At 46.2% G+C, this 12,756-nt stretch overlaps 1 protein-coding gene across 2 annotated transcripts in view; it reads right to left on the bottom strand.

The window, feature by feature from the left end:
• Parp16 (poly(ADP-ribose) polymerase family member 16) overlaps window positions 1-12,756 on the bottom strand; it is a 29,574-nt gene that overhangs the window by 14,950 nt on the left and 1,868 nt on the right. The gene's annotated exons all lie outside the window — the stretch shown is intronic.

Here is a 12,756-nt window from a genome sequence, read left to right as displayed (position 1 = left end):
TTACTAAATGAGTGGTCCCCACACTTTATGAATGGGTGGTCCCTATAATTTATGAATGGGTGGTCTCTACACTTTATGAATGGGTGGTCTCTACACTTTATGAATGTGTGGTCTCTACACTTTATGAATGGGTGGTCCCTATACTCTTCCCCTTCCTGAACACAATGAGTTGATGCTATTCTTATTCCTTGCTTCCTACTTCCTGCCTCTTTCACTCCTAGTCCCCATCCAGGAAGGTGGCCTTTTTTACTGAGCTCAGTGTCAGGTCCTGTCAATCTGAGAGGCATCAGAGAGGGGGCAATCTTGGTGAAATGGAAAAGAAAGCAAAATGATTTTTATTTAAAAGTAGTCACTTGCTGGGCAGTGGAGGTACATGCCTTTAATCTAGCATTCAGGGTCTCTGAGTTTGAGGCTAGCCTGGTCTACAGAGCAAGTTCCAGGATAACCAGAGCTACACAAAGAAACACTGTCTCAGGGGTGGGGGGAAGGATACACCACCCGGCTTGTGAGAAGATTCAGCAGGTAAAGGTGCTGCCAACCTGAGTTCCACCCTCAGGGCCCACACAGTGGAATGACAGGATTCCCACACTTCAACCTCCACATGTCCACAGTGTCACACCTACACCCCATACACACACACACACACACACACACAAATTAAAATGTAAATATCAGTTGTTCATGGTAGTTCAGGCCTGCTACACCAAAAGTAGAGAAACGGAGGCAGGAGGATCAAGAACCAAAGCCCTCCTGGGTTAGTTACCCGGTGATTTCAAAACATGCTTGAACTATATTGAGGAGACAGACTTAAAAAAAATGTTGGGTGTGGTGGCGCACGCCTTTAATCCCCAGCACTCAGGAGGCAGAGGCAGGCGGATCTCTGTGAGTTTGAGGCCAGCCTGGTCTAAAGCTAGCACTGTTGCACAGAGAAACTCTATCTAAAAAACAACAACAACAACGAAAAGCTCAGGATGTGGCTCAGTGGTAGATTGCTTGCCTATCACATACAAGGCCCCAGTTTAAAACCCAGTACTGAAAAAATAATATTCTGTAGTTCTGTGGTCAGGGCTAGTCAGGGATGGAAGCATACCTGTAATCTCAGATTCAAGAACCTGAGATAGGAAGGTCGCTATGAATTTGAAGCCAGCTTGAGCAACGAAGCAAGACGGAAAAACTGGAGATATTGTTCCACTTAGTGTAAGAGGGCCTAGCGTAGCCTTCTGCTCAGCACTGAACTAAACCACACAGCACCAACACAACGCTATAGTCCCGGTTCTCAGGAGAAGATAGAGGAGGATTAGGAGTTCAGGTCATGCTGAGCTACACAGCAAGTTCCAGACCGGCCCAGGATCTGTAAGACCCTATCTTGAAAAAGAAAGAAAGGGAGAAAGGAGAAAGGGAGGAAAGGAGAAAGGGAAGAAGAGAAGGAAAGAGGAAAAAAATAAAAGAATGACGAAGACCACTCAATCTCCCAGTTCTTTTCTGGGCTCATATTCAGGATGTTTTTTTCTTTTTTTTTTTTAAAAAAAAAAAAAGCTTTTTATTTATTAATTATGTATACAACATTTTCCTACATATATGCTACAGACCAGAAGAGGGCACCAGATCTCAGTACAGATGGCTGTGAGCCACCATGTGGTTGCTGGGAATTGAACTCAGGACCTCTGGAAGAGCAGCCAGTGCTCTTAACCTCTGAGCCATCTCTTCAGCCCTTCAGGATGTTTCTTAACCCAGAAGCAGAGCTCAGTCACTTCCTTCGACTCCCCAGCACCCCAACTCTCATATCTCACGCTGTTCGCCACAGCCATATCCACAGTCAGGTCCTGGGCTCAGAGAGCCCCCCAAAAGAACAGTAATCAGACCCCTTTTAGGGGCTGTGGGCAAACAGGAAAGCCTTCTACTAGCTCCAGTCTGGACCCAGGCCCCACGGCAGCTTCCCTGTGGAGATAGTGATCTTACAGACCCTCCCGCGGCCATCTGCCCAGAGAGGACCCCTGCTAGGTTCTTCCTTCCTAGCCCTCCATCTGCCCTCTTCATGGCCCACCTCACTCTTCACATTTTTCTGCTCTAATAGTTAAGAGTCTTCCCTGTCTACATTGTAGTAGGACCTTTGGAGAGAAGACACCCAAGTAGGGTTAGCAGATAAAATACAATATGCCCAGTTAAACAGTTATCAGATGAACAACAAAAAATGATCTGGGCATGGTGGCACAGACCTTCATTCAAGGGGCAGGAAAAGACCACACAGACAGGGCCAGCTTGGTCTGTATCAGGAGTTCCAGGACAGCCAAGGCGATATGGCAAGAATTTTTGTCTCAGCAAACAAATAACTATGTGATACTTGGGGCGCAGTGTCTCACTACATAGTTCAGGCTGGCCTGTGACTCACTGTGCAGAACAGGCTAGTCTCAAACTTGGAATGATCCTTAAGCTTCATGCTCTCAAGTACAAAAACTACAGGTGTGTGCCACCAGGCAAGCTAGGCAAGCTCTCTACCAAGCCAGCTATATCCCCGGCTCAAAAACTCACTATAGCCGGGCAGTAGGCAAAGGCAGGCCAATCTCTGAGTTCAAGGCCAGCTTGGTCTACAGAGTGAGTTCCAGGACAGCCAAGGCCACTAGAAAAGCCCTGTCTTGAAAACCAGAAAACAAAAAAACAACCAACCAATAACAACTCTTTTTGGTTTTTCGAGACAGGGTTTCTCTGTAGCTTTAGAGCCTGTCCTGGAACTAGCTCTTGTAGACCAGTCTGGCCTCGAACTCCCAGAGATCCGCCTGCCTCTGCCTCCCGAGTGCTGGGATTAAAGGCGTGCGCCACTGTCATCTGGCCGCAACACTCTCTTCTGGTACCCGTGTGCACATGGCATATACTCACAAATACACATACACACACACTCACAAAAATACACACATATGCACGCGCGTGCGCACGCACATTCTCTCTCTCTAAATAAATTTTTAAAACTGAAGAAAGGACACAAGAAAAGAGACCAATCAGTCACTCAAGCATAGTGCTACACCCCTGTAATCCCAGCACTCAGGAAGCAGAGGCAGGAGGCTTCTCAAGTGAGAAGCTATTCTGGGCTACACAGTGAACTCTTATCCCCCCCAAAAAAAAATTTAAAAAGAAGAAAAGCAAGCTGAGGCATTTCTGAATTCCTAATTTCTAGAAAGCAGGAGGACCCACAAATCCTATCAGACAATGGTCTACATTTGTGTGTGTTTGTCCCAGACTGAGTCTCACTCACAGCAGAGGCCCATCTCTAACTTCTCTGCCTCAGCCTCCAACCAGCGGAGATTGCAGGTGCGCATTCCCGTGCCTGTTATTTGTGCGCCTCTGATATGGAAGATGCAGCCGCAGAGATGGCTGGGGTGGGTAGGCATGGTGGGCAGAGCTGAGAGCTTGTGACTGGCAGACAGAAAGTCTCAATAACCAGCAAAGAGAAAACAGGGAGGCTGGGCCCAACGAGCCAGAAGGGGGCAGCCCAGCCTACCGGCTTTGAGCAATGACAGGGAGGCTCAAGGGACAACTTAATACTCCCCAGATCACCAGCTCTTGGATCAGGTGATGCTCATCCCCCAGGCAAGACTCAAGCTACTTGGATGCAGGTGGCGGCTGTTGCAGTCCAGAAAAGGTGCAGCAGACAACTGTTAAAAGTAATTGTCCAGGAAAGTGCCGGAGGCTACAGTTACAGGTGGGGGAGGGGCAGTGCTGAGAAGAAGATTGACCAGAGGGCACCTGCCTCAGGGACCAAACCATGACATCTGCGACAGAGCGGGCAGGGAAGGACCAAGCTGGCGTGGGAGGCCGCCAGGCAACGACTGGGAAGTGAAAGCTGCAACTCCATATGGGTGTGCGCTAGGTCTATCACATGCCTAAAACACAAAAATCTACGTTTACTGAAATGGGCGTAAAAAGCAAGTAGGTGGAGTGGGCCTGGTGGTAAATGCCTATCTTGCCAGTGTTTGGGAGGCTGAGGTAGAAGAACTGCCACGAATCTGAGACCAGCCAGGTTTAGAGTGAAATCCTGGCTCAAGAAACAAAATCAAAACAGTCCAGGGATGTAGCTCAGTTGGTAGCATTCTGGCCTCGCAGGCCCTGGGTTTGATCCCCAATACCAAATTAAATCAGCGTGGGGAACACACCATTAGTTGGGAGGTGGAAGCAGGAGATAAGAAGGGTCATCCTTCACCACATAGGGAATCCGAGGCCAGCGTGAGTAACAGAAACTAAGTCAAAGCAAAAGCAAAGGGATCTGGAGTCAGCAGTTAAGAACACTGAATGCTCTTCCTGAGGACCTGGGTTCAATTCTCAGCATCACCATGGTGGCCAACAACCTCCTGTGACTCCAGTTCCAGGGGATCTGGTGTCTTCTTCAGGCCTCTGTGAGCATAAGGCATGCATGTGGCACATATACATACATGTAATTAAAACACCCATAAAATAAAAATAACTAACTCTCAGACCAGTGCTGGTGATGGTGGTAGTGGCATACGACTGTAATCCCAGCACTCAGGAGGCAGAGGCAGGTCATTCTCTCCCAGTGTGGTCTACACAGTGATCTCCAGGACAGCCAGGACTACACAGAGACACCCTGTCTCAAAAAACAAAAAAAAAAAAAAAAAACAAGCCAACAAACAAAACCCCACTAAATCTCTTGACCTCTTAGGGCAGGCCAGTTATTCCTTGATGTGGGATTCCCCCTCTGTATGCTATGAATGTTTTATTGTCATTGGTTAATAAAGAAGCCTCTCAGCTAATGGCTTAACAGAATATAACCAGGCTGGAGAAGATATAGAGAAATGTTGAAGGGAGGCCGCTTGTTGGTTCCCCAGAAACCATATTATTTAAATCACTGCTTGGCCCATTAGCTCTAACTTATTTGCTAACTCTTACATCTTAATTTAACCCATCTACATTCATCTGTGCAGCACCACAAGGTCATGGCCTACCAGCAAAATTTAGACCTGTCTGTCTCTGGTGGCTGCTCCATGGCTTCTTTCTGACTCTGCCTCCTTTCTCCCAGCATTCAGTTTAGTTTCCCACCCCCAGTTCTGCTCCCCTATAGCTTTGCTATAGGTCCAAAGCAGTTCCCTTATTAACCAATGTCACAGCATACAGAGGGGAATCTCACATCAGAGAAAGAGTAGGCAGAGTCAGAGAGATGTCATGGAGCCACCGCAGGAGACAGACACCAGACAGCTGACAGAACCTTACCAGTAGGCCACAACCACATGGCAATACACAGGTTAATATAAATGGGTTAATTTAAGATGTAAGAGCTAGCTAGAAGGGGCTGGAGAGATGGCTCCGTGGTTAAGAGCACTGACTGACCTTCCAGAGGACCCAGGTTCAATTCCCAGCACCCACATGGCAGCTCACAACTGTCTGAAGATCCAGTTACAGGGAATCTGACACCTTCACACCAATGCACATTAAAAAAAAAAGTTAAATAAACCATAAAAAACATTTTAAAAAAAGAGCTAGCTAGAAATATGCTTAAGTATTGGCCAAATAGTATTGCAATTATATAGTTTCTGTGTGTTTATCTCAGGTCTGGGTGGCTACAATTCCTGCCACTCCTTAGCTCATCTCTGTTCATTTGTGACTCCCGCTGACCTGCAGTTAAGCTCTCTACCCGGGACCACAGCTACTACACTTGGCTGGGACTCAGGTCAGCGGTCACTCAACTATCACCAGGAAAGCTTGTAGGAGACAGGAGGTCCTTAGCACTCACTGATAAGCACTAGGGAAACCTGGAATGTTAAACACGCAGGGTTGTCTCTTAAAGGGAGAGATAACCTGTTTTCCTCCTAGAAGGCTGGGAGCCAAGGTGGTTAATAGCCTGATGACCTCTGCACTATCTTATCCTACCCAGATCCTTAAGATGTCACACGTAGTCAACCTATAGAACCCATCTTTATGGACAATATCACACATACTTTACTAAGAGTTTTGATATAATCATCATCTTAAGCTTTGTTGTACACAAAGGATTGAGTTAATTATCATCAGGAAACTTTTTTTCCCAAATTGTGCTGTGCTTAAATATGCCTAAAATAAACCGCCAGTGTCAGTGTTTGAACCAACACCAGTTACTGAGTCGTGTTGAAGTCGTCCTTCCTGCTGCACACAGACTGCCACTCTTCTGGCCGCAGTGTTTGCAGAGACTCCCACACAGTACACAGCAATTAGTACAAAGCCACACAACTGTACACTGTGGAGAAGGTGAATCTTTAGAGCACTCTTCCCTAAATGGAAGGTTTCTGTCAACCCCCTCCCCTCAAGGCTCTGGGATCTATGTAGAAGAGGAAGCAGAAATATTGTTAAAAACCAGAGGTGATGGAAGAGTCCAGGGTAAGAGCATCATACAGACACAACAGAGCTGATGCACGCATGAACTCAGAGACTGTGACAGAACACATAAGGCCTGAACCAGATAAAGCCTTAGCACAGAGAAAGCAAGTGGACACAAAGTTCCACCTCTAACCAAGACACTGTTTGCAGATGATACCTACTGGAAAAGGGAAATTTTCTCCAGTGGAAGGCTGCTAGACATACCACACACCCCAGGGAAGGCCCCACGCTCAGGAGTAGTTGGCCAGCACAAAATAGACCCCATATTTTTTATGTAGTTTTCATTTTGTTTGGTTGGTTTTTTTGTGGGTTTTTTTTTTTTTTTTTTTTTTTTTTTTGGTCTTACTGGTTTTTTTTTTCGAGGCAGGGTTTCACTGTGTAACAACTCTATAGATCCACCGGCCTCTGCCTCCCAAGTGCTGGCACTAAAGGCAAGCATCACCACCACCTTAGCTATTTTCTTTGTTAGCTTGTTTTGACCTTTGCTTTTGTTTTTTTTTAATATTCATTTTTATTTTATGTGCATTGGCGTTTTTGCCTGCATGTATGTCTGCATATATGCTTCTGGATTCCCTAGAACTTAAGTTATATACAGTTGTGAGCTGTCATGTGGGTTCTGGGAATCAAACCCAGGTCCTCCTCAAGAGCAAGCAGGGCTCTTAACTACTGAGCCGTCTCTCCAGCAGCCCCTCCTTTTCCTTTCTGAAAGAGAAAGAACTGAAGTAGGGAGGTGAGGAGTTAGGGAAAGAAAAGATTAAAATGATTAAAATGTATTATATATAAAGAAATTCAACTTAAATAAATTTCAAAAACATAACAAAGGAACTAGAATTGTATGCATGTTGGTTGAAGCACAGAACCCTGGAGCATATAAACTGTGTGGTGGTAGTGCTTGGAATCCTAGCACTCAGGCCCTAGAGGTAGAAGGATCGGAAAGTTTAAGACCAGCCTTAGCGGGCTGGAGAGATGGCTCAGCCGTTAAAGGCTAGGCTCATAACCAAAAATATAAGACCAGCCTTAGCTTACATAGGTTTCACAGCAAGCTTGACACTAGCCTCAGCTGCATGAGATCTGTCTCAAAGAAAGAGTGGGAAAGGAAGGAGAGGAAAAGGCAAGGGAAGGAGGGAGAAAAGAGAGACAAGGAGAGGAAAGAAGAAAATGTGGACTTTGCATCTAAAAAGAAATTCCAGCAGTGTTCAGGCACAGGCAGCACTTTAGAAATGCCTCTTTGTGGTCATCTCTGATCCTCAGACAACAGAATGGGAGTCAACTTATGGCTGCTACGTCTAGAACTCTATTTGCTTTCTGTTCATAAGGGTGACGGGCCTGATGTCTTGAGTTCCATCCCCAGGACCCTCATGGAAGGAGAGAACAAACTCTCCCAATTGTCTGTCCTTTGAGCTTTGAACACATCCACCTTCACAAACAAGTAAACAAACAAATACCCCAACACCCGGCTGGGGATTGTAATTCAACTGCTACACTGTGGCGGTCCAGCATGCATGAAGCCCGTGGCCGGGTCCCCAGCTCTGCTTAAACAATTATCTTCATCTTCTACTGCTCACCAGTGTACTTACTAGCATGGTTTTTAAAAAGTGGTTGGGGATGCCGGGCCGTGGTGGCGCACGCCTTTAATCCCAGCACTTGGGAGGCAGAGGCAGGTGGATCTCTGTGAGTTCGAGACCAGCCTGGTCTACAAGAGCTAGTTCCAGGACAGGTTCCAAAGCCACAGAGAAACCTTGTCTCAAAAAACCAAAAAAAAAAAAAAAAAAAGTGGTTGGGGCTCAGAGGTTAAGAGCAGTGGCGGCTCTTCCGGAGGTGCTGAGTTCAAATCCCAGCACCCACATGGTGTCTCACAACCATCTGTAATGAGATCTGGCGTCCTTTCCTGGCCTTCAGGCATACATTATAAATAAATAAATCTTAAAATAAAGGAAGTGGACCCACCCCTCCACCCTCCACTCTGCCTCCCACAGTTGAGACATCCTCCCCAGCACATACCCTCCTGTGTCTGTACCCAAGCCTTCTGTGCCGTTTTTCTCTCCCTACTCTTCAGCCACAGCTTTGAGTGGAGCAGTTAAATACAACAGTGATCTGAGGGTTGGGGATGTCACTCAACGGTAGAGTACTTGCCTGGCATGTTGAAATGTTGAATAAGGTATCAAGTATTACCCCCCCCAAATAAAGCCGGGTGATGGTGGCCCATGCCTTTAATCCCAGCACTAGGAGGCAGAGGCAGGCAGATCTCTATGAGTTCAGGGACAGCCTGGTCTATAGACCGAGTTCCAAGACAGGTTCCAAAGCTATAGAGAAATCCTATCTCGAATCCCCCACACACGCAAAATATCAAGTATTACCACTGGGTGTGATGGCTCACACCTTTAATCCCCGCACTGGGGAGGCAGAAGTAGGCAGATTGTTGTGAGTTTGAAGCCAGCCTGGTCTACACAGCAAGTTCCAGAACAACCAGGGCCCTGTTATAGTATTTACCTAAAGCATTTTTATTAGACCAGACCAAATCTAAACACTATAATTTTCTCCCTACCCAGCACCTGAGTACTTGTGGAAACCCCCAAAATCAATTGATAGGAAAATTAAAATGCTACACATAACCTACAAACAACAAGAATCCCAATACTAAGGCTACACTGATCAATGAGACCACTTGCTGTAAGCATGACACCCAGGCATCGGGGTTTTGTTTTGTTTTGTCTTAAGCTTCTTGGGTGAATTCAATGTCAGACAAGGCTGAGAGCCTGGAAAGAGTGATGTATCCCAGGGAATGTCAATATCCCATTTCTAACCTGGAAAAAGCAGCAGAGGTCTTTCTCACAAAGCTCCATTAGCCTGTAGCCCAGCAAGGCCATGACAAAGAGAAACGTAAACAATTATTTACATAGAAGGGGTTTTTCTGTGGCATTATTTGTGAAAGCCGTTGTCTTAGTTGGGTTTCTTGGGCTGTGAAGAGACACCATGACCACAGGCAACTCCTGTAAAGGAAAACATTTAACTGGAGCAGCTCGTTCACAGTGCAGAGGTTCAGAAAACCTTCATCACGGTGGGACACGCAGGCAGACACGGTGCTGGAAACTTAGCAGAGTTCTAGGAAACAGCCAGACACCAGGTGTTTCTTGAGCGTACGTGAGACCTCAACCCGCCTCCACACTGACACACTTCCTCCAACAAGAGCAGTCCTACTCCAGCAAAGCCTCATCGCCTAACAGTGCCACTCCCTTTGGGGGCCATTTCCTTTCAAACCACCACAGTCATTTTTAAAAGTTGTGAAAGAAGCAGGCATAGTAGTGTTCACTTGTGGTCCCAAGTACTCAGAAGTCTGAGGCAGGAGGATTCCAAATTCTAGACTAGTCTGGACTTAAAAAACAGCAAAAAAAAAAAAAATTGAACATGTAACTTAGTGGACAGAGTATCTGCCTAGCAAACACCAGCTCCTAGCATTTGATCTTCAGCAGCACATTAAAGGGATGGTAGAATGGGGACAGGTGCGTAGACGGCTCGTGGATAAGGTTAAAGGGATGGTGGAGTGGGGACAGGTGTGTAGACGGCTCGTGGATAAGATTAAAGGGATGGTGGAGTGGGGACAGGTGCGTAGACGGCTCGTGGATAAGATTAAAGGGATGGTGGAGTGGGGACAGGTGCGTAGACGGCTCGTGGATAAGATTAAAGGGATGGTGGAGTGGGGACAGGTGCGTAGACGGCTCGTGGATAAGATTAAAGGGATGGTGGAGTGGGGACAGGTGCGTAGACGGCTCGTGGATAAGGTGTTTGCTATGCAAACATAAGCACAGAGTTTGAATCCCTAAAGCCCATGCACAAAGCTGGCAGGTGAGGCCAGCTATAATCAATCCCAGCACTCAGGATAGCTAAACTAGCTGGAATCGGCAAGCTTCAGGTTCTGGGAGAAATTCTGCCTCAATAAGTGGACAGTGATGGAGAAGACAGCTGATATAAGCTTCAGGTTCCACACCAGTGGGCACACACACGAGTCCACACACACAGTACAATACACACGCGCAAACACAAATTAAATAAACAAAACACCTCTGGGTAGGACTGACTGCTGCAAGTGGGGCCCAGAACAAGGAAAGCTTTCATTTGTGTCTACTGGAGACTCCTGGGCACAGAGCAGAAATGGTATCAGGAGGACTCAAGGCACTGAAACCTTATACGAGTTTTCTTTCTTTTTTTTTAATTAGTTAATTTTTGGGGGTGGAGTCTAACTGGCTGTCCTGGAACTCACTATATAAACCAAGCTGTCCTCAAAACTCAGAGATCAGCCTGCTCTGCCTCCAGCAGTGTGCATGTGTGTGTGTGCGTGTGCGTGTGTATGTGTGTGCCACAGTGACTGTGAAAACCAGAGAACAACTTGCATGAGCAGTTCTCTCCTTCCACTGTGAGTTCTAGGGACCAAACCCAAGGAATCAGGACTGTGCAGGAAGCACTTTTACCCACACCAGCTCCGTTTTGCCATTCTTTTTTCAGTGATGGTTTCTCTGTAGCTTTGGAGCCTATCGTGGAACTCACTCTGTAGACCAGGCTGACCTCAAACTCACAGAGATCCACCTGCCTCTGCCTCCCAAGTGCTGCAATTAAAGGCACCCAGTCATTCTGCCATTCTAACAAGCCCCAAGGTGATGGTGACTGGGGTGTTGGTACAGATTTCAGTCCCAAACACCCTGAGCACAGAAAGCCTGCAGTCAACTCAGAGGAGCCGTCACCAGCCACCCCCATAAAGGGCTGGTGGTCTAACCGAAAATCAGGACATTGTATTTTCTAAAGGAAAGAAACAAACAAAAGCTTAACAGTTGTCACATCCAGTAACAATCTGGGGACAAAAGGCATAGGGCCAGGAAATCCCGAGAGTGCTGTATATCGTCTGGCCTCATAAGGGCTTATGAAACCCTGCTGCCAAGGAAGGTTGGAGACTCTCTGCCTGTGCAATCAGCACATACTCGATTAGATTCCTCAAGTCTAAGTACCTCCCAGTCTAGGCCCAGACAACACAAAGAATTCTCTTTGTAAAAATCAAAGAACTAGCCGGGCGTGGTGGCTCATGCCTGTAATCCCAGCACTTGGGAAGCAGGGACAGGCAGATCTCTATGAGTTTGAGGACAGCCTCGTCTACAAAATAAGTTTCAGGACATCCAAGGCTACACAGAGAAGCCCTGTCTTGAAAAAACAAAATAAAAGAAAAGAAAAATCAAAGAACTGACTTAGCATAGAAATGTTCTAAAAATAAGGCAGTTCAGAGATAACTGAGGGCTTTGGGTAAGGTGGTAGGGTAAGGTCAGACCCTGCCTAACGCCAGGGACTTGGCTCATCAAAGGGTTCTCTAGCAGGAAAGTCAATAAAACAATTCAGACCCAAGCACTAATGGTCCAAAGGTGTGGAGGAAAGTAACTGTAAAAGGCCCAAAGTGGCAAACACTCTATTACTTCCAAACACTTTCAGCAAGAAAAAGAAGGCATTTTTTTTAAAAAACAGCTTCCTAAGTTACCTTCTTCAGATAACCACAAAATAATCAGAATGGGCTTGCTTTTCTTTGAAAATTAGCCTTTGAAGTCACTTGACCTATAAACAGCTGTTGTCAAACTTAAGCATGTTTTGTGCCCCACCCAGTCCCTTATATCACCAACTCAAAAAAAAAGAAAAAAAGTGAATACCAGAACTTTGCGGACTTCCCACTTCCGGTGCCCTAATTGGCCCGGACATTGCGGTCAAGACTCGGCATCTCAGCACATGGGAGGCCTGTCCTGCAAGGCTAGGTACAGCCAGAAGGCTCGGCCACTGTTTGCTGCTTGACCTCCAAGGAATAAAGGCAGAGGGAACACAGTACGCATGACGTCTTCAGAGATGGTGCTAGACACTAAATGTCCACTCTGAATTCCCTTTCATCGAATAACAGGGTTTATTACATGAGCTGACTTCCCAAAACTGAAAAGGTTATGCATTCCTGGCAGGGACTCAACCAAGTGATGATGAATTACCTTTTATTATACATATTATACATTGAGTTGGGGTCCTAATACTTTGTAGAGGATTTTTTTATTTAAAGAAGAAAAAATTAATGTATATGGGTGTTTTGCCTGGATGTATGTCTGTGTGCCTTGTGCATTCCTGGTGCTGGCAGAGGCCAGAAGAGAGTCCTGAGCCCCCTGGACCTGGAGTTAGATAATTGTAAACCACCATGTGGGTGCTGGGAATTGAACCTGAGTCCTCTGGAAGAACAGCCAGTGCTCTTAACCTCTGAGCCATCTCCCTGGCCCCAGATTTTTGCATTTATACTCAAGAATGGCATTGCCCAATAATTTTCTTTTCTTTTATTATTTTTATCAGCTTTAATACCAAGGATATACCAGCCTTTTTTTCTTTCCTACTTTC

Source organism: Chionomys nivalis, chromosome 4 (assembly GCF_950005125.1).
Source record: "Chionomys nivalis chromosome 4, mChiNiv1.1, whole genome shotgun sequence".
In the NCBI taxonomy this organism is placed as follows: Eukaryota; Metazoa; Chordata; class Mammalia; order Rodentia; family Cricetidae; genus Chionomys; species Chionomys nivalis.
The sequence above is the reverse complement of the archived record's forward strand: the minus strand, read 5'-3'. Positions and strand labels throughout refer to the sequence as shown.